A 24789-nucleotide genomic window follows, 5' to 3' on the forward strand; every position below is an offset into this window, starting at 1 on the left:
CATTAGCAAAGTACTTTGTGGTAATGACTTGGGCATATTTGATGATTGTTCGGTTTGAAAGATGTCATTTTCAGACTTTTCTGGAAGTTTCAAATCTGCCTCTGGGAGATCTGTTTAATGCCATAATGTAATTTCAGATTCAAGCCTACATACCGCCTTACACTTGGCCCTTATAAATGTTTCACAGCACCTGCATTTTTTATCATGACCCTTGCATGTGAACTTGGTTTTCTTGTGCCTCACCTCCACTCTCTGTCTGAAGGGGATAAGTAATATTTTTAAATGGCCTTTCCCCCCCTTGTCAGAGGAGATAAAATCCCCCAATTATTTACCCTTGTGTATAGATATTTATATTAAAATTTTAAGGAATGGATTCTTTATAGTGTTATTCATGAACCCGTGTGTTAAACTTAAAACAAATGTGTCCTAAAATGAATATTTAATCTGTATTTAATACCTGAAACCAGATTCATGTTGACTTAATTTCTTCGGTCATAAAATAAATTTGTGAAATGATTCAATGTTTTTCATCCATTCAACAAATATTTTAAGAAGCTTATTGAATATGTCCTACATTATCTCTTTTAATCCTCATAATAACATGGCAATGTAGGTATTATTATTATCATCATCATTTCCCTATAATATGTATGAGAAAACCAAGCCGCAGAACAGTAAAGACACTGATTAGCTAGCTCTCTGCTATAGTTAAGGGTCTGAAGTTTGGGCAGAAGATACTACCAGAGTAAAATCCCTGGGGTAAGCAGTTTGGGGGAGAACTAGAGATACCAAGTACAATAGCAAAAATGAGAGAGAAAGAGACAGTGACAGAGACAGGGATAGAGAGGCAAGACTTCCTAGAAACTTGAAATGAAGAGACATTAGATTGGGGAGAATCTAGGTCATAGCTCCCTAACTTTGCTTCACTTTGGGATCATCTGGGAATCTTTAAATATGACTGATGTCTGGCTTCTACCCCCAGATGTTGTGATTTAATTGGTATAGGATGCAACCTGGGAATCAGAATTTTTTTATAAGTTTTCCCAGATGATTCTAATGTATAGCAAAGATTTAGAGACACTTATATAGGTGGTGTCTGATGTGCAGTGGAACTGAAATCATCCAAACTCCATTTTGTCCATCACAGTTTCTGGATGTCCCAGTGGGTTGTGTCGGTTTATAGGTCTTGGGATGGTCATAATGCTTACATATACAACACAAGCCTCAAATCCTATCAAAAGAAGAAAGGCCGCAGGTTTTAATGGGAAGAGGGCAAGCTTTAGTCACTCTGCTTCTCTGAGCCCCAGCTTCCAGGTTCACAGCATGGTGATTACGGTGCCCATCTAGGAGGTTTGCTGTAAGAATTAAATTAATTCCAATGAAATTCCTTTATCTAATGATAGCAGGATCTTTAGCCAGGTATTTGAAAAGAATAATAAGTTAAGGCAGGTGTAGCAAATAGTATTTTCCAAAGGTGGCCAAACTGTCTCTCATCCCATGTGGTCTTCTTGTTATGTAACACTGACACTCCTCCATCGGAGGCAGGTCCATGCTGCTTCCTCTTGAACCTGGGTGCATGTTTGTAAATGCTCTGATGGGTAGCTTACAGTGGAAAGGACACTTATAAGGTTAGATCGTAAAAGGCAATATAGCTTTCACCTGGCTTACTCTTTTTTGTGATTTGTGCTTTGGGAGCCCAGAACCGACTTGTAAGAACTCTGGCTCCCCTGAAGCCACCATGCTGGAGAGCCCATGTGGAGAAGCCACACAGACAGAGAAAAAGATGCCCAAGGAGCCCCTGTTGTGCCGGCCCAAAGCTGTTAGAGTCTTCCCAGCATCACTTGCCAGATGTGAATGCACTATCCTGCACATGACCCCAGCCCCCGACCTTCCAGCTGCCCCAATACAGCAGACGCGAGCTGTCCCACTCAGCACTGCCCAAAATGCAGATTCATTAACAAAATGACTTTTTTTTTTTTTTTGCCGTGCGCGGTCTCTCACCGCCGCGGTCTCTCCCATTGCGGAGCACAGGCTCCGGACGTGCAGACCCAGCGGCCATGGCCCACGGGCCCAGCCGCTCCGCGGCATGCGGGATCCCCCCGGACCAGGGCACGAATCCACATCCCCCGCATCGGCAGGCGGACTCCCAACGACTGCGCCACCAGGGAAGCCCCAAAATGACTATTATTGTTACTTTAAGCCACTAACTTTCGTATGTTTCACTATGCTGCATTAGGTAATCAGAATATCAGTGAGTAATAAAAAACTAATACATATAGACATTAAATAGCTTATTTCAAAATAAATATAAAAATTCTTCTTTTTTTTGTTCTTTCTTTTTTTCTCTCTCTCTCTCTCTCTTTTTATATTTTTTTTACAAACCCTTGTCTCGAGGGCTGACTTTCAATAGATCGCAGCGAGGGTATAAAAATTCTTTTATTTAGCAATCTTCTCATCTAAAGCCAAGGGCTTTTCTTGGAGAATACAGCCCACTGACCAGACCCTTGGCATGAACCATATGTATAAAGCATTTAAAAATAATTTCCAGTGTCAGTTTTTTAAAAATAGGATGAGTGCTTAACAACACTTAAAAATTTTACCACTTGCCTTTATCCTTTATAGTTGTGCTATTCCAACTTAATTCAACATTTTATTAGGCAGTCCATTTATTTTATCAGGTCTTTCCAAAGCATTCAACTTAGATTTCATGAAATGAAATATTTCTTTTTGTGAATATATCGCATCAATGTGCATGTTACTTGGTAGATTACAGGACAAAAATAACAAGTATAATTTGGATAAACAAATATATGGTGAGCATATAGTTCATCCAATGTGAATGGAAGTACATGGGTATTCTAAAAAAAAATCTACAAGCTACTCATGTTCTTTAAAGTTATAATAGATATAGTTAATAGATTTATCAAAAGAATGGGAACCCTGTTAATCTAGCAGTTTGTTTAAGTGAAGGTTGTTTACGAGAACTTCTACCATAATATGTATAAAAGCACTTGCATTCAGTAGGCACTCATTAAATGCTAGTTTCTCTAACCATTAAATCCTAATTTGCCAAAAACTTTGCTTGCAAATAGCCTCTGACATCAAATACCAGCAGATAATTTTAACAAAGTAGCCTTTGATAACCACCTAAATTTCATACTATTTCAGAAAATGCATTACATTTCTGTTTATGAAAAATCGTTTCCCATGGGTTAGAGTTCAGATCAGGTGCACAGTATTTTCAAATTACTTGCTAAAAATAAAATTCATCATGACAAGCCTCTCTAATACTTTAACTACCAGATGCTCTTACCCTTGGAAAGCAGATCTACTCATGTAGCCCTGAGGCCCTGGGCTTTCTCTAGCCCCAGCCAAATCTTTGTACAAGCATAAATAGGATAGAGGGTTCAACGTCCTGGGAAAGGCACTGAATTTTAGGAGGAGGTGTGCAATTTACTGCCAAGTTTATCATAATAGAATCTAGCAGTCATTCAGAGCTTTCATCAAAGCATAACTCCATGACATCCTTCTAATCCAGGCCCCTGCTGAGCCATCCTGCACACCACTGCCAGAGTGATCACCCAGACCCTTAAAACCGATTGTGTCAGAACTCCACAGTGGTTCCTCAGCACCTGCACATCAAGCACCTGGGTAACCTGGTAAATTATACACACACACACACACACACACACACACACACATATATACATATATAGTCTTTATCATATTCCTTTCCATTGTGGTTTATCACAGGGTACTGAATATATCAGTAGTTCCCTGTGCTAGACAGTAGGACCTTGTTATTTATCCATTATATATATGATAGTTTGCGTGTGCTAATCCCGAACTCCCAATTCTTCCCTCCTCCATCGCTCCTCCCCCTTGGCAAGCACAAGTCTGTTCTCTATGTATGTGAATCTCCTTCTGTTTTGTAGATAGGTTCATTTGTGTTGTATTTTATATTCCACATGTAAGTGATATCACATGGTATTTGTCTTTCTGACTTACTTCGCTTAGTATGAAAATCTCTAGGTCCATCCATGTTGCTGCAAATGGCATTAGTTCATTCTTTTTTATGGCTGAGTAATATTCCATTGTGTGTGTGTGTGTGTGTATATATATATACATACACACATCACATCTTCTTCATCCATTCATCTGTCAATGGACGTTTAGGTTGTTTCCATGTCTTGGCTATTGTGAATAGTGCTGCTATGAACATAGGCGTGCATGTACCTTTTTAAATTATAGTTTTGTCTGGGTATATGCCCAGGAGTGGGATTTCTGGATCATATGGCAACTATACTTTTAGTTTTTTGAGGAACCTACATACTGTTTTCCATGTGTCTGTACCAATTTACATTCCCACCAGCAGTGTAGGATGGTTCCCTTCTCTATGAGGGTCTTTAGGATAAGGACCCTGACTTTCTTTTCCACTTCATCTCTAATCACTCTTATTCATATCAGGGCCTAGGACCAGGAACAATGTATAGCATAATCAGGTTTTGTTCCTTTTATTCCCAACACTTCAGCTATGGAAAACCACAGCACTTACTGTGTTCTAAAATAAGTGTTTTCCAAACTGTATGTCTTGACCCACTAAGAGGTCACAAAATTAGCTCAAGGAACCTTAACATTAAAAAAAAATTAGAATAGAATGGAATGGAATGGAATAAATCAGAGTATATTACACAGAGTGAGAGTAAGTATTGTCTTACTAAACTATGGTTTTAGTTATGTGTGTGTACCAAATTGTGATGTCAAGTGTATTTTTTACTGTGGGTTTTAAAATTGATGGACTGAAAACCTCACACATCGCAACCATTTTGCATTCTGTTTGTTCCACCTAGAAGGCCTTCTCCATATAATACCTTTGTTTCTCCAACAAATTCCAACTCACCGTTCAAGACACAGCTTCTTCTGTGAAGCCTTTGTCAGACTTTTACTATGTGTCAGGCACGGAGCTAAAGTTTAGATGTTATTTACCATTTTCATCTTCAGAACAAACATCTGAGGTTGGAGCTAATATTATTCCCATTTTACAGACAGGGAAATGGGAAGTGACCGCTGCATTGAGTAAATTGCCTGAGGTCACACAAGTGCTGAGTGGTCAGGCTGGGATTGGAATCCAGAGCCTGAGCTCTTAGCCACTACGTTGAAGAGATTCTCCCTAAAATCCCAGGGCTGAGCCCAGCAGTTTTCTTCTGGGCCCCCCTGGCACATGGTCTTCAAGACGGCACTTTCTACACTACGTTGTAATGATCTGTTTCCATGTCTGTCTCCAACTCTAAGTTTTAAAATCCGTGAGAACATGAACTGTGTCCTACTCCACTCTTTTGCTTTAGGACCGTGCACATATATGCCTGCCACCCAGAAATCACTCAATACATATTAAATGAGTAAGTGCCAATGGGAGGACCACCATTTCATAGATGAAGAAATTGATATTTATCCAAGAGGAAGCTTAGCCCATTGTTCCCTTTGGCCTCTTTCTATTGTAATAAATGTATTAACAAAGTTTAGTAGAAGGAGTGATCGCTTTGGATGAAGGTCAGGGAGATCTTCACAAAGGAATGAGAAATTTTATACGTAGATAAAGGCACTGTGGGAAATGTCACACATAATATAAAATGTGCATTTGAAAAATTTTCCATTCATGATCACACTGTTTACAGGCACACCTGAGAACCAGGTTTATCCTAGGTACCATTTAATCTAGTCCATTCACTCATTCATTCAACAAATATTTTTGAGCCAAGCCCTGTGGCTTGTCCTGGGAATAATAGGGATAACAAGACATAGTTCCTCCCCTCAAGGACCTCACAGTCTATAATGGAGCTGAGTGAATAGATAGGTGATTATAATATGGTGTTGGCCAGTATTACCTAGCAGTTAAGGGACAGAACTTAGCAGGCAGTCATGGCTCTGTAGGAAAGTGTTTAGCCAGAATGAAATATCCTATTTATAAGAGATAAAGGTGTTTATGTTCATGAAGAAATTCAACAGTTGAGCAAAAGTCCTGGGCTCATAGCTGGGCTCTACCACTGAGGGCTGGTAACATCTTCAGTACTTCAAGTAGCTTCTCAGAGCCTCAATTTTCTCATCTCATAGGGCTGCTATCAGATCGTGTGCAGAAAGCACATGGCACTCTGTACATAGAAGTTTCAGTTTGAGGGCCAAAAATAACGTTTTTTAATATGTGTGACCTCCAGCGAGTTATTTGACATTCCTCTCTCTGCCATGATTTTCTTAGCCAAAGATTAAACCTATGAATGCTAATTACTATTCGTTGGCCATTCTCCATGGAAAAAGAGGTAGGTTGTACCTTCTTGGGATGCCAGTTTGCTTCCTAGGTTGGGGGCCCAGGCCAATGTGCTCCTTACTTATCTTTCATTCCCCTACTGAGTACAGACCACACAACCTCTGTTCTCCTAGACCCAATACCTCCCCTTTTAGTACCCCAACATTTCCAGGTTTCAGGCATCTAGCATCATTGTAATACATATTTAAGGATATTTCCATGTCCTGACATTCTCAAATATACCCTAGAGTCTCTGTGTTTTTGTCTACCTCTGACACTAGAGTTTCTGAAGGAGAATTATTTTGTTGGGATGCGTCCCTCTTTTGATGAAGAGCACCCTTTTTTTTGCCCAACTGTTGAATTTCATCATGAATACAAACACTTTTATCTCTTATAACAGGATGTGTCTTTCTGGCTAAATACTTTCCTACAGAGCCATGAAGCCAAACCTCTTCTCCCTAACACTTCTGACCTGCACTTATAATGCTCTCTGGAACAATGGGAAATGTAAGTTCATACTTCCTAATGCAAGCAAAAAAGTGAACCCATATTCATAAAACTTGTTCATTGTGTTTTGTCTCTTTTTGGATTAAATAAGGTTTGGTCTGTTTAGCAGACATAGATGGTGGGGGACAGTTGAGTGAGGGGAGATGGACTTGTTTTCATGGCTGTGAAAATGGAAGCAACCCAGAAGCACCACTAATTTTCGTAGCAAAAGTATTCCATGGGTCATGACATCTGAATCATCAAGTGTCAGAATCTTGTTTAATTTTATTATGTATTTACAATAGCCTGCTCTCTGCTTCACGGGGCAATTAAATTTTAAAAATACAAGTTCAGCTGTTTGAATTCCTCAGATCGTACACTCAGTATTATCATTACTCCAGCATTTTAAAGAGGAGAAAAAGCAAGTAAGTACGTTAAATAGATCAATATCCCATTAATGTGGTTACTTATAAAGCTATAATGGTTTAATGGTTTATCCTTAAATACTTCCTGAAATCTAATGATATGCACTGTTCTTTTATTTTATGTTGATAGTAAATCTGAGAACACATTTATACTTCTTAAGAATAGAAACTGTATTTTTTCTCTCTCCACGATAAGCATCTTGTCTTTAGGAAAACAATAGACATTTTTATGGCTGTTGTGGTTAAAGGAAAATATACAGAAATGGATAGAGGTGGAGGTGTTACCTGGAGATGATAGAGATAGAGTTCAACACAGACACCTCCACGGATATTCAGGGTACTCAGATTGGAGGCATAGGTGACAAGATGTGATTTCACATAGCTTCACTTTGTATAATTTATTGAGCACCTCAAAGTGCCAGGAATTGTGTTAAAGGTTCCAGATATGTGGCTAATAATATGATAATAGCTACTATTTGGGAATACTTTACCCATGCTGGGCAATGTGCAAACTGATTTATCATTAATCTTCACAACTCTGTCTTTAGTTGATTCCCTAGAAGCAGAACCTTAAGAAGAGGATTCTTATGCAAATGATCGATTCACGATGTGCCCAGCCAACATTCAGGGCAGCTGGGGGATGGTGCCCAGCTAAGACACCAAGAGAATCTATCACACACTCTTTGCGGGGGCTATTGCCCCATTGTTTTAAGTGAGGAAACTGGGGCACAAAGAGTTTAACTTGTCCGGTCACTTTTAGTAAATTGGGATTTGATCACAGATCTGTCTGAAGGCAAGTTCTTGACCACTTTGCCTCCACTATAAGTGCAATCTGGGTGATAACTTCTAACCTAAGTCCTGTACAGAGTCCAGAAATAACACAGAGGAGAGCATGATGAACTTCCCAGAGAGGTCAAGGGCTTCAGTGCTATATAGAGAAATAAAGCAAACCCTCCCTGCTCTGTGCATTAGAGAGAAGACTGTTCTTAAACCCAAAGCCATGAGGGAAAGGAAGAAGGATCTTCCTGTATTTTTTTGCTACAGAATCCAGTTCTTTTGTGCACCATAAATATAAGGGTATGAACATGCTAAGCAAAATGTTAAGAGGAGAGTATTGTTTCTAAGTAAAAATATGTCCCTAATTAAATCAAGCTGGTACAGTTTTACCTCTCTTCCCAGAATGACCCACCATGGGTCTTAAAAGTTAAGAGGCAAATACCGGTTTCCCTATAGCTGAACTAGCCTAAAGCTACATGGGCCAGAACTTGGCTGGGGGCCAACAAAATGTGCAGGGAAGAGAACCAGCTTGGGAATCCATTTTTAGTTGTCATCCTGGCTCTGCTACCTACCAGAGGACTTCGACGGCGTGCCTCTCTCAGCTTCATCGTCTCACTTGTAGAAAGGAAACAATACGTGCTCTAATCTCCTGCTTCCTCTGGTTTTAACCGCTAGCATCCTTTCTTTCTCTCGGCAATTCCAGATTTTTTCTTTTGCATAACTCTATTTCCCCAGCCTACACTCTAGGCCCTTTCCAGCCATAGTTACATCTCGCATACGTCAACCTTGACAAACATCTACATTTACATTGAGCTCATCTCAGATGGCTTTTAGCTCTGTCCCAAGTGGTGTATAATACAGATATGTGACGATCTGAGAGACAACCCAATATGTGCATCACAATTCTAATTCCAAACATTAGTCAATAATTATGAAGTGCATTCGACATTTTGATTTGTGCGTTAAGGAAATTTTAACTTCACCTTTGGGGAGAACACTTGTATTTTTTAATTACACGGAAAATAGTCATTTCACAGAGTGCCTTCCTCTCCTTGTCCCCATTTGGAAAGGATGGCTTTGCTTTACACACAGTTTTAGTCATCACCGTCTCAGGTGGCTTTGAAGTTGGGTGATAGATCATATCACCTGTTAATATGAGACTATCTTGCTGACCTTTCTTTGGAATTTGATCCATCACCTTCTCCTCAAATATCCAGCGGGGGGGGGGGGAAAAGTAAAAGTATGAGAAAGTCGGAAACTCTCTGCTCCTTTGCTTCAGCTCTAGTATGGCGATTAGATGAGTGTTTGCCTTGTCTCAGATCAATTATTTTGAGGACTCAGAATGTCTCGCTGTGTCTTGAATTCTGCTGATGGGTTTTAAGTAGGCCATAAAAATTCCTGTGAATGATTTGTTTAATTATTGTATGGCTCCTCATTTACATTTTTATCTAAAACTCTGAGAACTGAAATCTGTATTCCATTCCATTTCCTGTGAGCTACAATTTGCCTTGTGGAGAGAAATATCTGGACTGTGCTTTATGGATGGAATAATGTCAGCCAAGCAGAGTGCAATGTCTGTGGGCTTGCTCTGGTGGCTATAGACAGAGCTCTTTCTTGCTGGTGTTTCTAGGGTTTAAGACGCTACTTGATGCCTTGATTCTTGTGCATCACTAGTCATCATCAAGAGTTTAAATGTGTTCAGGCTTTGCTTTTCTGCATGAGACCTTCTGAGAATGAGGGCGTCTGACCCACTACATTACAAGACTCTGTTGGGGGCTCTCCCCTCCATGATACGTAAATAACTAAATGAAAAGTAGCATATTCAGCTCATCATAAGACCTTAGGTCTGAAGATACCTTCAGTACCATCACTTTACTACTGCAGAAACTGTAGTGTGCTGGAGTGGAAAGAACATTAAAAACGGTGGAACGCTGCTTTATAAACATTTCTGTGTAGTTCGATACAAGTGCGTTTGAAATTATGGAGTCTTGACTGATAGGAAAACTGTGAAGAAGTAAAACTCTGGGGGTGAAAAGCTGCAGTTGCAAAAGAAACAAAGCAAAACATGCCTGGGATACATCTACCCCAACTGCCAAGATTGCTCATGTTGATGAAAATATTGAATGTGCCTTGGAGTCAGATTTGTAGGAGGGAAAAAACAGATTCATTTCTCTAGCCTGTCTATGGAGACTGAGTTCCGGTAGAGTGAGATGTCTGCCCAAGGTCTTCCATGAGTTAGTTGCAGATTCAGGACAAGAAGTAGCAAATCTTGCTTCCGAATGCAATGTTCTTTTGCCCTCAAACCACTATAAATGTGACAAATTATCTTATTAGTTTAGCCTGGTTCAGCATTTCCTCAAGTGTAGGATGTTAATAGGTGTTACATGAAATAATACTTTCATGGTCAAATGAGTATAGAAAATGCTGTTAAATAAAATTAAACACATTTCTTCATTTCAGACTTCTCTGAACCTTTAATATGTTAATATATATTGTGACTCTCAAAGAGGGAGATCATATATACAGCATTTCCCAAACTTATTTGACCATAGAAACCTCTTTTCCGCAGAATAGCTCATGGAAGACACTTGGAGAAGTTGTGGCCTTGCTGATAAAATTTAATATCTTTGTAACAGTCAAGATACTGATAGGAATTATAATTCAACCTAGATGGTTCAAATGATGAGACCAACAAAGGGACTTACAGAGATATGGGCAGCGTTAAAGAAGCCAATAGTGGATGGTGAAGCACCCATGCAGGGGTAAGCAATGCAGGAAGCATTGCCACTGCTTTGAAGGAGTAAGGAGAGGAGCTGGGGCTGTTGGTGGGACCTAGCATGTCAGAGGGATGTGTCTTCTGCCAGGGGCACAGGGATGAAGGAGGAGGGAGTAGGAGAGAAATGGAGAAAACATACCCAACTTCTTTCTCCTTTTCCCCTCTGATTCTGTTGGTGCCCCCCTGGCTAAATGTGACTAGAAGCCAGAAGTAATGTAGCCTGGATTCGCCGTTTCTAGGTTCAGCCTCTCAATGTGCCGTGCACTTACCTAGGCGCTTCACATATGTGGATCATTTCCTTAAATTTCCCAACAGTCCTATAACGTAGGAATCATGTCCATTTACAAATGAAGAAACCGACATAAACTCAGGTAACTAGTAAGGGATGGATTCAGCACCAGGTTCATCTGTCTGCCTTCCACTTAACCACATTGCTGAGCCAGAAAATATCAGACTCTGAATGAAAGCTTAAAGGACTTGCAGAAGGCGTTTTTCATCTTCAATTTTGAGCAATTTTATCTTGTCACTAACGTGATTAATCCTCTAACAGAGTGAATAGCTTTAATTTGGAGGGTTTTTTTATTTTATTCATCTCTGTAATCCCAGACCTTAGCACAGTGCCCAGCACTGAGTTAATATTTGTTGAATGAATGCAAGACTGAATACATGAGTGAGTAAACTGTATGTCAGCATTCCAAGGATGTTTCCTCAGAGCTGTGTTGGGACGGAGTTGGCCTATCCGTCTATTTTTACATGTTCTGGCTTGTTTGAAATGGGAATGTTTCCATATTGAGCATCTGCTCATGCTTTTTTGCTTGGATGGCTATGATACCTCTCTCCTTACAACCCCCAAATACGCACATTAAACACACACATGTATGTGCACACACCTGTACGTTGCCTTTCTGCCTCCATCTCTGCCATATTAATCTTTTTTATTTAGGACCACTTGATCAATGCAATTCCAAACCATATGCCAACCTCCTTAGTTTCCCCCAAGGTCCTATAGTAGCTCCCTGTTGTTCATCAGCTTAACACATGTCTGTTGAATTTAATTGGAAAGTACAGTTTTCATCCTAAAATTCCAATTTTTCTATACTCTAGCTCCAAGGAACCTTACTCCGTCAACTGTTCCAGGATGAACTCTCATATCAGATCAGCTTGGAATTCTCTCTGGAAGACGCTGTGGTCATTCTTCCCTCCACACCTTTATCCATGCATGTTCCCCACAGAAATGCCCTTTCTCTTTCTTGTTGTCATTCATCTATTCATTCATTCACTCACTCCTTGAGCTCTTACCATATGTCAAGCACTGTTGTGCTGAAACAGATACCAAAAAAAGTGTAGCTTGGTCTCTGTTAAGTGCAAGATCTTTTGCAGGAACCTGACATACTCGACAAGGACATACAGTGCAATGTGCTGAATGATACAATAAATGCATGAGACCAAAATATAGAACAAGAGAGCCCCTGGAGCTTAGGAACAGTGTCAACTCCGAGTGTCCAGTACCTTGTGGGAGCTCAGCAAATACTTGTTGAATGAATGAATGATGAAGTAACATTTGAACTAGTTTTTAAAGAATGTCTACCTCTATCCTTCAAGAACCAGCTCAAGGTCTTCTCCCTGTCTACTCTGAAATAAAATGCTCTTACAGTTCTCGAAACGTTCTATCAAACTTGCTGCCTCAAATTGTTGTGTATTTTATGCATCCAGTAACAGAGTGAGCATTAGTAAACCATGATTATAACTTACAATTCTTTTTTCTTCATATACCATCTATCATTGTGCCGGGTATACAATAAAATGTGGGAAAATGGTCTGGGATTTAGTTGAATTGATTCTAATCGAATTGAAATATTTGTGTAAACACATCCACTTGGAAATAAGCAGTAAGTTCAAATAGCCTTTTAGGGTTTATAATATGGGTCAATTTTAGGAGAGCTTCCTAAGGCAGTGTTACAAATGACCTGGAGATCTTTTTACAATACAGATTCTGAGTCTATGAGGTGATACCTGTGCTTCTTTATTTCTAAAATGCTTCTAAATGATGATGATACTGGCCCATGGACCACACTTTTAGTAGCAAGATAGTAGAGGTAAGAGGAACAGAAAATAACACGTGTTCTGTTCATGTTATATCGCAGGCACTGTACAAGGCTCTTTGAATACATTAACTCAATGGTTTTCACATTACATTCATAGACTGGTTATGTACAGATTATATGAAGAAAATTTTAAATATACAAATTCCCAGCACCCACGTTTAGACATTCTGATTGAGAGGGCCTATGGTAGAGAAAAATCAGTATTTTTTTTAGAAAGCTCCAAGGTGACTCTGATACACTGTGGTAGTCAGAATTCTAAGAATGGATTTCAGTGGCCTTGCCCTTGTGTAATTTCCTCCTTTTTGAGTGTGGTTGGAACTTGTGAATACTATGATATGTAATTCTCATGATTATGTCACATTATATGGCAAAAGGGAGACTACCTAGCGAGTCTAATCTAATCACACATGCTATTTAAAAGCAGCGTTTTCTCTGGTTTGTGGCAAAAGAAGAAGTTGGAGAGGTTTCAAAAATCAGAAGTCAATGCACCACATTGCTGACTAGAAGGCAGAGAGGGTTGTATGAGAAGGAACGCAGGTAAGCCTTAGGGGCTGAGAGCAGTGCCCACCAACAGCCAACAAGGAGACGGGGACCTCGGTCCTACAACCACAGGGAACTGAAGTCCACCAACAACCTGAATGGGCCTGGAAGCTGATTCCTCCCCAGAGCTTCCAGATAAGAGCCCAGTCTAGCCAATACCCTGGCTTTGGCCTTGTGAGACCCTAAGCAGAGAACTCAGCCAAGCCTGCCCAGACTTCTCACCTACAAAACTCTGAGAGGATAAACGGGTATTTTTTTAAGCTGGTAAATGTGCGGTAATTTGTTATGCAGAAATTGAAAACTACTGCATAAACATTCAGGCTCAGCAGTGACTACATTATGTAATATGATCCTCCCTGGAGCTCTGATACCTAAGTATTATGATCCCCAAGTTATGGACGACCGGGTGGACTCAGAGGGCTTATCTTCTTTTTCCACAGTCTCACACCTAATGGCAGAACCATAATTTGAATGTGTGTGTGTGTGTGTGTATATATATATATATATATATATATATATATATATGTATATATATATATATATATATATATATTTTTTTTTTTTTTTTTTCCTCTCTCCGAAATTCCCTAACTCTCACAAAAAAGGGGGCAGGGAATCAAGCATATAGGAAATTGGGAGACTGGAAGAAGCTGAAGAAGAAAGACCCCAGTCATTAGACATGGAAAAAATGAATCCTATTTCTTTGATGTACCCACAGAAATTGCAAACTCCCTTCGGCTCTCTCTGTAAGATAGATGAATGGTTTGAACAGATAAGGGAGGGTTGGGATATCCTTTCAGGCTTAATGGAGCCACAATTCATGGATTGGAGGTGACTGGACATCAGATTCTCCTGACACTTGCCCTGAAGGTTGGGAATGCAGTCAGTGTGTCGGGGGGCCAGGAACAAATGGCTAGGCTTGGTCCTTAACCAGGGTCTTACATCCTCATGGCTCACTAGAGATAAAGAGAACATTTAGGTAAGGCCTTGACAGTGTTTCTTCCAAGAACAGAACTTAGAGTGTGGTGATGACAGCTGGGATATAAAACATTGAGGCTCAACGAAGCTCTGTCCTCTGGCAGTCGAATCAGAAGACACTTCTGCCAAAGGTAGGATGTGTACTGCCTGCTTGCTTCAACCTGGTCTTTCCATTCAGGTTTTTCTCTGCTCTCTCAGACACTGACTAAGGGAAGCCAAGACAACAGGAAGATCCATCATTCACTCATTCATCTGTCCTGCCTACACACGTATTAGGCCCCTGCTGGTGTGTCCAGTGGGATGCAGAGGCAACTGGACTTCCTCAGGCCACAGTTTAAGCCCAAAATGAAAAGCATCTTGTCTTCAGAAAGAATAAAAAGGAAAATCTATCCCCAATTTTGATCCTATCTTTTGAAAAGAGTTTTTAGCTCTATTAATCTGTTTGCATAGGCAAATTCCAAAAGTACTTGATAGAAATTCTACAGAAATCCATCCAAGAATGAATTATGTAGCTCTTCCAAGTAGGGGCTGCACTGGCTTCACTCACTGAATGTTCATTCATGTCATTCATTCATTTGCTCAGAGCATGTACACCAGGGGCCTTCGATGTGCTACCCAGGTAGGCAAAGGTACAAAGGTAAAAGAAACAAAGTTTTGCCCTCAAAATCTAGCACAGGTGACAAAAAATATTAATAATAATAATAACACGTTCAATGTGCAAAATACTCTAATAGAGGGAAACATATATCCCTAGCCATGACTCTTGTTTGTGAAAATATAACTTGAAAACCAGAGGACTGTGCAAGGAGATTTTTCTGCTGGACTGAGTTTTTTTCTCATTTAATCTGCTTGTAAAACCCTCACTTTCCATTTCTACAGCCACTCCATCAGGAATTTTGATGAACTAGGGGACAGAAAGACTATCTGTATGTAAAAAAGCTGAGGTATTACAGAATGCCTTTTGGATTTTTCCTCTGACAAGTGGATGGCATCTGCTAACAACACTTCTTTTCTTGAGCTTTGTAACATTGCCAGACTGAGAACTGAGCTCTGAAAAAGGAGAAGGAGCTGTTAACAAATGCCTTTGTTATCTCTGGAATTGATTATTGTACAGTGGTTCACGGAAAAAAAACTTGACGTGTATCTTGTCTCAATATTTACCTGCTCCTCCCAGGAAATATTGTGTTAAGAGAAATTCCCTGCAGTACAACAAATGTCAACTTGCCTAAGATAACTGGTGCAATTCACCAATCTACTGTCCTTTTCCCAGCTGTGGAAACAGTATGATAAGACCCCAGGAAGAATTTCTTATTAAGTACTTGGAGATCTTTTGAATTTGATGGCTACTTGAAATGTTTCGCATACCTTTTCCCCCCTTCTTTCATTTGAGAAATATTTTTTGAAACCTTCTAAGTGCCGAGCCCTTTGCTGGACTCTTGGAAAATACTAATGAAAGAAACAAACCCAAGGCAGAATGGCCTTCATGGAGATTATGTCTGGTGGAGGAGAGGAAGATTCTACAAGCAATTCTGGTACATGATGGTAAGCCAAGATTGCAGAGTACACGTGCTATGAGAAATAAAGGTGTAAGAGATCAAAGACAGCTATTTTGAGAAAGTGATACTCAAAACAAAATTGGAAGCATAGGTGGGAGTTAGGAGTTATCTAGCCTTTTGGGGGGTGTGAGTGAGGGGGGACCAGTGAAAAAAAGGGAGATGGCATTTTCCAGAGGGTACAGCACATATAAAAGTGTTCATAGGTGAAAGAGAGCATGGCAAGTTGCTTAACTTCTCTAAGCCTCAGTTTCCTCATCTTTAAAATGGGGATAATGATAAAACCCATATTTATAGTGTTGTAAGGGTTCATTGGATAGTCCATTAAAATATTTAGTTCAGTGTTTATTAGTAAGTACTCATGAAATGTTAGCTAGTATTTATTCACTTATTGAGGAACCAAGAAAAATTCAAGGTTAGGATAACTGGGCTTCTTGGGTTTTCTTTCAATCCTGTATACCAGGTTTTCTTTACGCTAGCATGTAGCCTGTGTTCTACATAAGGAGCTCTCCAACGTAGAGATAGATGTAGCAAATATTTGTTGTTTATATGTCTGTATCTGACTCAAAATGATCGGTTCTTTGCAGACAAGTGCTATGTCTTATTTATGTTGTATCAACACACCTAATAGAGTGCCTGGCACAAAATAGTTTCTCAATAGATATTTCACGAATGAATGAATAAATAGAAGAGATTAGAAACAATAGCATAGAATAGAATCCAGTAAAATCCCACTGAATCTTGGTGCTGAGCTAAGTGTTGTGGGAAATTCAAAGAAGGGTAGCTCTTTCATTGTCACTGAGATATTTACTTTGCAATGGCTGTTAGAAAACTCTGCTACTCCAGGCCACCAAAAGTTTGGAACAGCAGGAAAGTAAACAGCACACTCATCCTAGAGATCTTCCCTCTTGCCTCTTAGAATAAATCTGGAGCATTATATTTCTTTTCTATGCCTCCCTTGAGGCAAAAATGTGCAGCTAGAATGTATTACCTGATAATAAAAATCTAAGACCTCCAAAATAGAAATCCATATTATATTGCTATTTCAAGAATTATAGGTACATAATTTTTATAATAAGGATATTGAAAATAGTTAAAATATGCCCAAGCATAGTAATAACCTTGGTGCCTTTGCACTTTATTATAAACCACACATCCTGTCACATATAATCCACTATCATTAACCCTGTTCTAAAGATGGGAAGACTGAGGTGCATCATGGCCAAGGGACCTGTCCAGGGTAGCGCAGTTGGTAAGTGATACAGCTGGTACTCGGACCCTGACTAGGGCCTGCCTGTGCAGTGACAAGAGGGAATGGATGCCTTTTAAAGATAGACTGTGAAGCCTTTGCTACCTCTGGGTTTGGTAAACACATTCATTTTATATTTTATATTAGATTATATTCCCTTTCTCCTAGATCTAATGTTTCTCCTGCATTTGTCCACTTGTCTGGATCCTGCTTTCGTTTGGGGGTTCTGCAAAGTTTTACCACCACCAAGCGCCCTTGTTGCATATGCCAAGCCAGACTGATTACTGCCTTCTCTGGGCTCTGCTGTTCAGCCATCAGGTTTGCATCGCTGGCTTAGTGCTCTGCAAGTACTACATTATGTACATAGGTATAGTTTTTATTTACATCCTCAGCTCAATATTAAAACCACCGAGTATTAGTCCTGAAAGGCCCCTTACTCTGAGTTCAAATCTTAGCTTCATCACTGTTGAGCTGTGTGTCCATTTGCATTTTATTTGACTTCTCTGTGCTTCAGTTCCTCATTTAAAGAACGGGAACAGTATTTCCCTCTCATAGGGTTATTGTAAGGAGGAAATAGTGTATGTCAAGCATTTGGGAGTTGTCGGTAGTTGTTAACTGCTTTCTCAGGCCAACAGTTAAAGACATAGAGCTCATTCTTCAAATGAAGCTGAATCTGAGGAAAGAAAATACTAGAGTTCCATCTGTTTTACCCACCTGCTTTGTGGGCAACCCTCACCGCACCAGAATCCCTTGAGCTCCAAAGATCACCCAACATTCTTTATGGAATAAAAAACAAAAGCCTAGAGAGGTGAACTGACTTGTCTAAGCTCACACAGCCAGTGATAGGCAGGGAGGTCTGGCCTCGGGCCAGTGTTCCCACCTACACCACTCAGTTCCATGTCTCACCATCTTCATGTATTTCTTTCTCCTCTACCCTCATCTCCCTCCAGCAAAAAGCTGTTCATGGTTTTATTCATCCAGTGAGGATGTACATATAGTAAGAGCAACCCCTACATTTCTGGAGCTCACACTCCTGGGGGAGGGGAGAGGGGCAGATAGAAACATAACAGGGTAGCTACAATAGGAGAGAATTGATGTAATGATAGAGGTGTGAGCAGGGAGCACAGATGAGGGATAATTAATCCAGCCTTGAGCAAAATGTGAAGGATGAGTGAGAGGTAACAAGGCACACTGAGCAGTGGGGGACATTTGTGGCAGAGGACACAGCTTGGGCAAACACACAGGGGCAGGGAACAGGGTGACATCTGCGAGGAACTGCCAACAGTTTCCTTTTCCTACTAGAGCGTGAAGCACGCGACGCGAAGTGGGGAGAGACAGGGCTGGAGAGGAAGTCAGGGGTCACATACTGGGGGAGCATGGGGGAGGGGCGTGACATACACCACGTTGAAACATCTATAGATTGATTTTGGTTTCCAGAACCTACATGTTTTAGTTTGAAGTTGAGTGGGTTATGTTTGTGGGGGAAAAAAAGGAAAACAACCCATGTTTTGGAAGAAGCGGTAAACTAGAGCATTACAAAACGTACGTGGGTATCTTCTCAAGGGATGGAAAAGGGAAAATTCTCTCCAGCATTAGGCCAGCACAGAAGTGCTGAGAGTCACCAAAAGAAAGACATTGACCAATCGCTCTGTGTGCCGCTGTGGTACAGATCTGCTGAGATAAATGGAGATTCAGCCATGAAGAGGGTGCCCAGATCCTGAACAAAGCGTTTAGTTAGCAACACTTAGTTAGCAACACTTAGTTAGCAACACTCGTGCTCCATTTCTACCTGAGAACACATTTTTCGAATCGGATAAGGTGGAAATTCTACAGATCTTGAGAAGAGACAGTTCATTGATGTGCTTAACTCTGGCCAGCTGTGGGAAGTGACACATCCTGTGTGGTCTGGAGGACCTTCCCAGTGCCGCTGGGGCCGGAGAGTGTAAGCAAAGGGCCTCCGCGGCTGCAACGAGGAGTCCTGGCAGCTAAAGTCTATTTATTAGTGTCTCTGCTCCTCCCCTGCTGTTATATTAATATAATGAATTGTTCACAGGTGCATCAAATGAGGTTTAGATGATCGCTGGGAGCTTTGTTACCCAAACAGGCCAAATTAGGAAGAGCAGGTGCACCAGGCAAACTGCAGCCCCTCAGCAGAAGCACAAAGCCTGAATGAATGAAGGTCAGCGCTCGCATTTGGCCTTGATGGCCTTCAGAGCAGTGGGATTTAGCCCTCTGTTAACTCTTGCTGGCCAGGAAGTATTCTCTGCCTTCACTGTTGTGGCATTAGGATGGATGGGCTGAGTGTCCTAAAGAAATTGTCCTCTCTCCCAAATAATAATGAGAATGAGAATACGAATGGTGCCCCACGGATTGGGCCTCCCCTTGTGGTTCAACGTGAAGGCTCCAGAACGAAGGGATGAATGAGAGCTGACATCATCCTGTGTTAATGCTCCCCACACTGTTAGGCTCCGCTTCCCCTGGGGAAGGAACGCCTTTTCTAACTGGCACAAAGGTTCTATCTGCTCAAGAAATGGTGCGTTCTAGCTTTTGCACACCTTTTCAGGGGACTGATTTCTTCTAACCCTCACAAAGTGCCATATGAGCTAGTGCTGGCTCCGCAACATTATAGAGATAATGTTACAACAACCTGTAAAATGGGCACAGTATTAGGATCTCTGTATTACAGATGAGAAAACTGAGGGCCAGAAAAAGTAAGCAGCATGGTGAGAGTTACAAGTGGCAAAGCAAGGATTTGATCTGAAGCAAATTCTTGCTTCCTCCACTGCCTTAAACTAAAATCAACACAGTTTTCTTCCTTCATCTCCAGGAAAAGGATTGAGAAGGGAGAGAGAGAATACATTGGCACAGTGATGTGAGAGGAGCTCTGTAGTCAAGAGGTCTAAGTTTGATCTTTGCTCTGTATGAAACTTGCTTTGGGTCCTGGAGCCAGTGACTACTCTCAGTTCCTATTTCTTCCTGTAAAATTAGAATTGCACCATTCAGCTGATTGCCAACGCCTCTTCTAGTTTCATGTTCAAGAAGCCCCGTGGGCTTTTCCTTTGGTTCACCTTTTGGAGGGTGATCTGGTAACACATACCAAAAACCATAACAATGTTCATGCATTCCCTTATGCATAAAAATTACAGTTCTGGAGTATATCCCAAAAATTTATAAAAGGAAGAAAAGAGCTGTGAGTACAAAGTTGTGGCATTTGTCATCATGACAAACTTCCAACACCTAAATGCCCCACAATAAGAGACTGTTTTTATAAATCATAGTGTATACATGTGATGGAATGTTTTACCAGCGTAGCATACCAAGTGTGATATCTCTCCAAGTAGAAATATGCATATGTTTATTTATGAAATAAAACTGAGTAGAAAATAGGGAATTTAAAATTGTATATAGCTATATTACAGGTATAAAAACCATTTATAAGTAGATTGATTGAAAGAGAACACAACATAAAATAGCATATTTTGGTGATAGGTTTACAAGTAGTTTACAAAAATTAAAAAATTTTAAATCTGATTTCACTTTGCTCAGTTAAAGTTATTTCATCAAAACATTTTGAATTATATATGTTCCTCCTGTGATTATAAAAAGTGATGCTTCGTATATAAATTCTGGAAGTTCAAAAAAAGTATAAGGAAAGGGAAAAATATTCAAATTCTACTGATCACAGGAAACCTATTTTAAGATTTTGGTCTTCTAGTCTTTTAAACATTGATTTTGGTTTTTCTTTACATAGGCAGATCATCCTCTATACAAATCTAAATTGTTTTCTTTTTATCATTTGACTTTGCGTCATATTTTTCCATGTCATTAAAAGGTTTATAAACACATAATATATTATTTAATCTCATTTAATTTTTTAAAGGTAGAGCAAAAAGTCATGTCTTCACATGACTCATGAAGACAACTAACTTTTGTAGAATCTATTATAAGAAAATTATTAGCTGCACATATAAAAGCTAAGATTACATGACTGCATTTGTAATAATTCTTTTTTTAATTAAAATTTTTTTATCAAACTATACATTTTTAAACATTATAAATTATTACAAGATATTGAATATAGTTCCCTATGCTATACAATAGGTCCTTATTGTTTATCTATTTTATATATAGTAGTGTGTACCTATTAATCCCAAACTCCTAATTTATCTCTTCCCACCCCTTTTCCCTTTGGTAACCATAAGTTTGCTTTCTATGTCTGTGAGTCTATTTCTGTTTTGTAAGTAAATTCATTTGTATCATATTTTAGATTCCCCATATAAGTGATATCATATGGTATTTGTCTTTCTCTGTCCTACTTACTTTACTTAGTAAGATCATCTCTAGGTCCATCCATGTTGGCATGATTTCATTCTTTTTTATGGCTGAGTAGTATTCTGTTGTATATATCTACCACATCTTCTTTATCAAGGATTTTTTAAAATAGGGGTACACAAGTGGCGTATTATTTGAGCCTTTGCACATCTTCCTTTTGCCTTTACTCATTAAGACAGCTTAGCTCAGCCTAAATACCTTGAGTTGCAACTTTTTATTCTGAGAAGACTTCGGGCTTTTCCTTGCTGTCTTCTGGTTGAAGTATTGAAGAGAAGTCTTAGGCTAACTTGCAGGTGATCATCTCAAAGGAAATGGAAGTCTTCTGTTTGGTCAGGGAATACCTAGGATTTTTAAATTTATAACTTAAAATTATTATCTATATTGTTTAATCTAACAGTTTAAGTTTGACAAATTTACCTCATAGGATAAAGAGAAATGTGGTTGTTTATGGTAAAGTTTATAATACAGTTATATTTATAATCATGAAAAATTAGAATGACTTAAAAGCATTGGTTAAATAGCTCATGATGTGATGGACTACTGTAAAAATATTTTAGAATCCTTAAGGACACTAGAAAATGTTTGTGACACATTGTTAATTGAAAAAAGAAAGCTACAAAAGAATATGCATATTATGTGTACATATGTGCTACATATAAATGTATGTATATTTCATACTTATATCTATGTTTCATATATCTATTCTTATGTATTAAATGTCTTACTGGAAGGGAATCACACACAGACACACACACACCACACACACATACACACACAAACACCAAAGTATTTGCCACAATTTATTAGTAAAACAGTATAAACTGACATTCTTTCCAGGTTCTACATAGATGTATGTCTGTTGTTAACTGATTTTACCTAAAATGCAACAAGCTTTTGCTATCTGTACGCTCAAATTCGTTGTCATTTTGCTCTTTGTTTTTCCTCTCAGGAAAGTTTTCCTCAATTATATCTTAAATTATTCCTTCTGTTTCAGTTCTCATTTGCTCCTCAGACAATCCTATAATTCTTACAGTGGATTTTCTTCACTGTCCTCCATTTTTATCACCTTCTAATTATTTTGATGGGTCTTTGCCCTTTTTCTCCCTCTGGAAATTTTTCAAATTTGTCCTCTTCATCACAAACCCCATTGTTCTCAGGGTTTATTTTGTTCTTTACCACTTCCAAAGTAGGCTTTAATTTTAACATTTTTAGTTTACTTCTGTCCTTCTTTCTTGTGGCTTTTGGTTCTGGTTTCATGAAGGTCATACCTTCCTGCATACACTGAGGATGCCAAATAGATTTCCAAAATTATTTCCTCTAGAGTTCCTGCAATAGATAATTTTCAAAGGTCTTCTGAATATGTAATTCCTTTTCTCTTTCTCTGTAGTACTTTTCTTTACCGTCCCCATGTTGATATTGTTGTTTTCTATTTACTCAGCCTTTAACAGGAGAGATCTCTATTCAGATCTAGTGTTTGCCAACAAATGTGATATGTGGATTGCCCTTGACTCCAATTTCTGTCCACTGACATGCTGGTCTATTCCTTTAACAGATCTGCAGTGGATGGCAGGTTGATGCACAAAGTCCTTAGTACAATTCTTGTGTTTACCACGCATCTGTTTAGGGCTACTGAGACAGGTTCTTTCCTCTTTGCCTTCCTCTCCACGATCCCAGATGAAGTGTATACGAACCACGGTCCCCAGGATTCACTGCTACAGGACTGCATGTTTCCTCCTCCCTCGTCTCTGGCAATTTTACAGTTTTACTTTTGAAAATCATACCTCCTTGGATTCATTGCACTACCGTTAACATTTTGTCTTTCTTCCTGATTCCAATTTTGTTTGTCTTTTTAATTCCAGGAATTATGATTTGGAGTGGTTATAAAAAGAATTCTAATATGGAAAGTTAGGAAGGACACTCTGGGCTCTACTTTCTTCTTTCAAAAGTGGAAACCATTAGGAGAAGAATGTTTGCCCAGTTTTCAAGTTGAAACAGATTTTATTTTTTGGAATCAGAGTGGAGATAACTGGGAAGGGCTGAAGAAGCATCCTTTTAAAGATCAGATGGGAATGATATGGTTGGAACATTGATTACATTTTAAACAGTTCAGTGCTTGTAGTTAATGAGCAATTCTTGAATAATTTGTCACTGTCTTGACACTGGTTATCAGTGTGTTTTTATGAGTTTTTGGATTTTCTGTCTTTTTTGGAAGATTGACAGAGGTTTTCTCCAACTACTTTTTTAATACTATTTTAAACCAGAAGCCTCTGATTATTAAGATTCATTTAATAACTTCATTTTGAACTTGAGTGTAGGTGCAAATATATTAAGGCATTTTTATTTTAAATTTACTCTAATTTGAATTCTAATACAGCGCCCTCCATGATCCTAGTGATCAGATACCTCAAAGCCACCAACATCTGCAATCTTTCTAATTATAACTGATTTGATTTCTGTGTCAATCTTGGACTCTGACTGCCTTATACGAAAAACTGTTGAAGAAACTGAGTGTTTAGCTTGGAAAAGAGAAAAAGAAACACTCGAGAGCTTTCAAATCTTTCAGTATTTGAAATGCTACCATGCATAAGAGAATAAGCTTACTATGTATAATTCTAGGGAATAAAATTAGTGACAATAAGTAGATATTAGAGGAAAACAACTTTTAGTATTACATTGTAAGCTCCTGAAGGATTCTGTTGGGTTTCGTTCATTGTATCTACAGCCTTAACCACAATAGATGCTCAATAAATGTTTACTGAGTAAATGTTAATCATTTGAAAGACATTTTGTGGAAATGAATTCAGGCACACAATGGATCATCATCTGACAGTGATGTTTTATAAGGAATTCCTGATTGGAGAAGACAGATGTACTGAATCAACCTAAGTTTCTCTCAACTCTAGGTTCTGACTCAGGACCCCAGCTGCAGATTAGAATAGAGGATCTTTTCTCTTGATTCCATATTTAACGAGATCATGAATGATGCAGGATGGTGAGCTGAGTCCAGACCCTGCTTTCTTGTCCTGACTTAGCTGATTACGTTGCTTTGGGTAAATCACTTTACTGTGCTGCAGTAGTTTAGGTCTTCGTTATACTGCTTTGATGGTTAACATTGGTATCCTAAGTGTCTTTCTGCCTGTGGTCCATTCTCCACACTGTGGTTTGGGGATCTACGTAAAACCTACTCTTACCATAACACTCCTCTCTTTAATACTCTTCCCCACGTCTTAAGGGTAAAGTCCAAACTCTCATGTAATGATGAAGAGA

The sequence above is a fragment of the Tursiops truncatus genome, chromosome 1 (assembly GCF_011762595.2).
Source record: "Tursiops truncatus isolate mTurTru1 chromosome 1, mTurTru1.mat.Y, whole genome shotgun sequence".
Lineage (NCBI taxonomy): Eukaryota > Metazoa > Chordata > Mammalia > Artiodactyla > Delphinidae > Tursiops > Tursiops truncatus.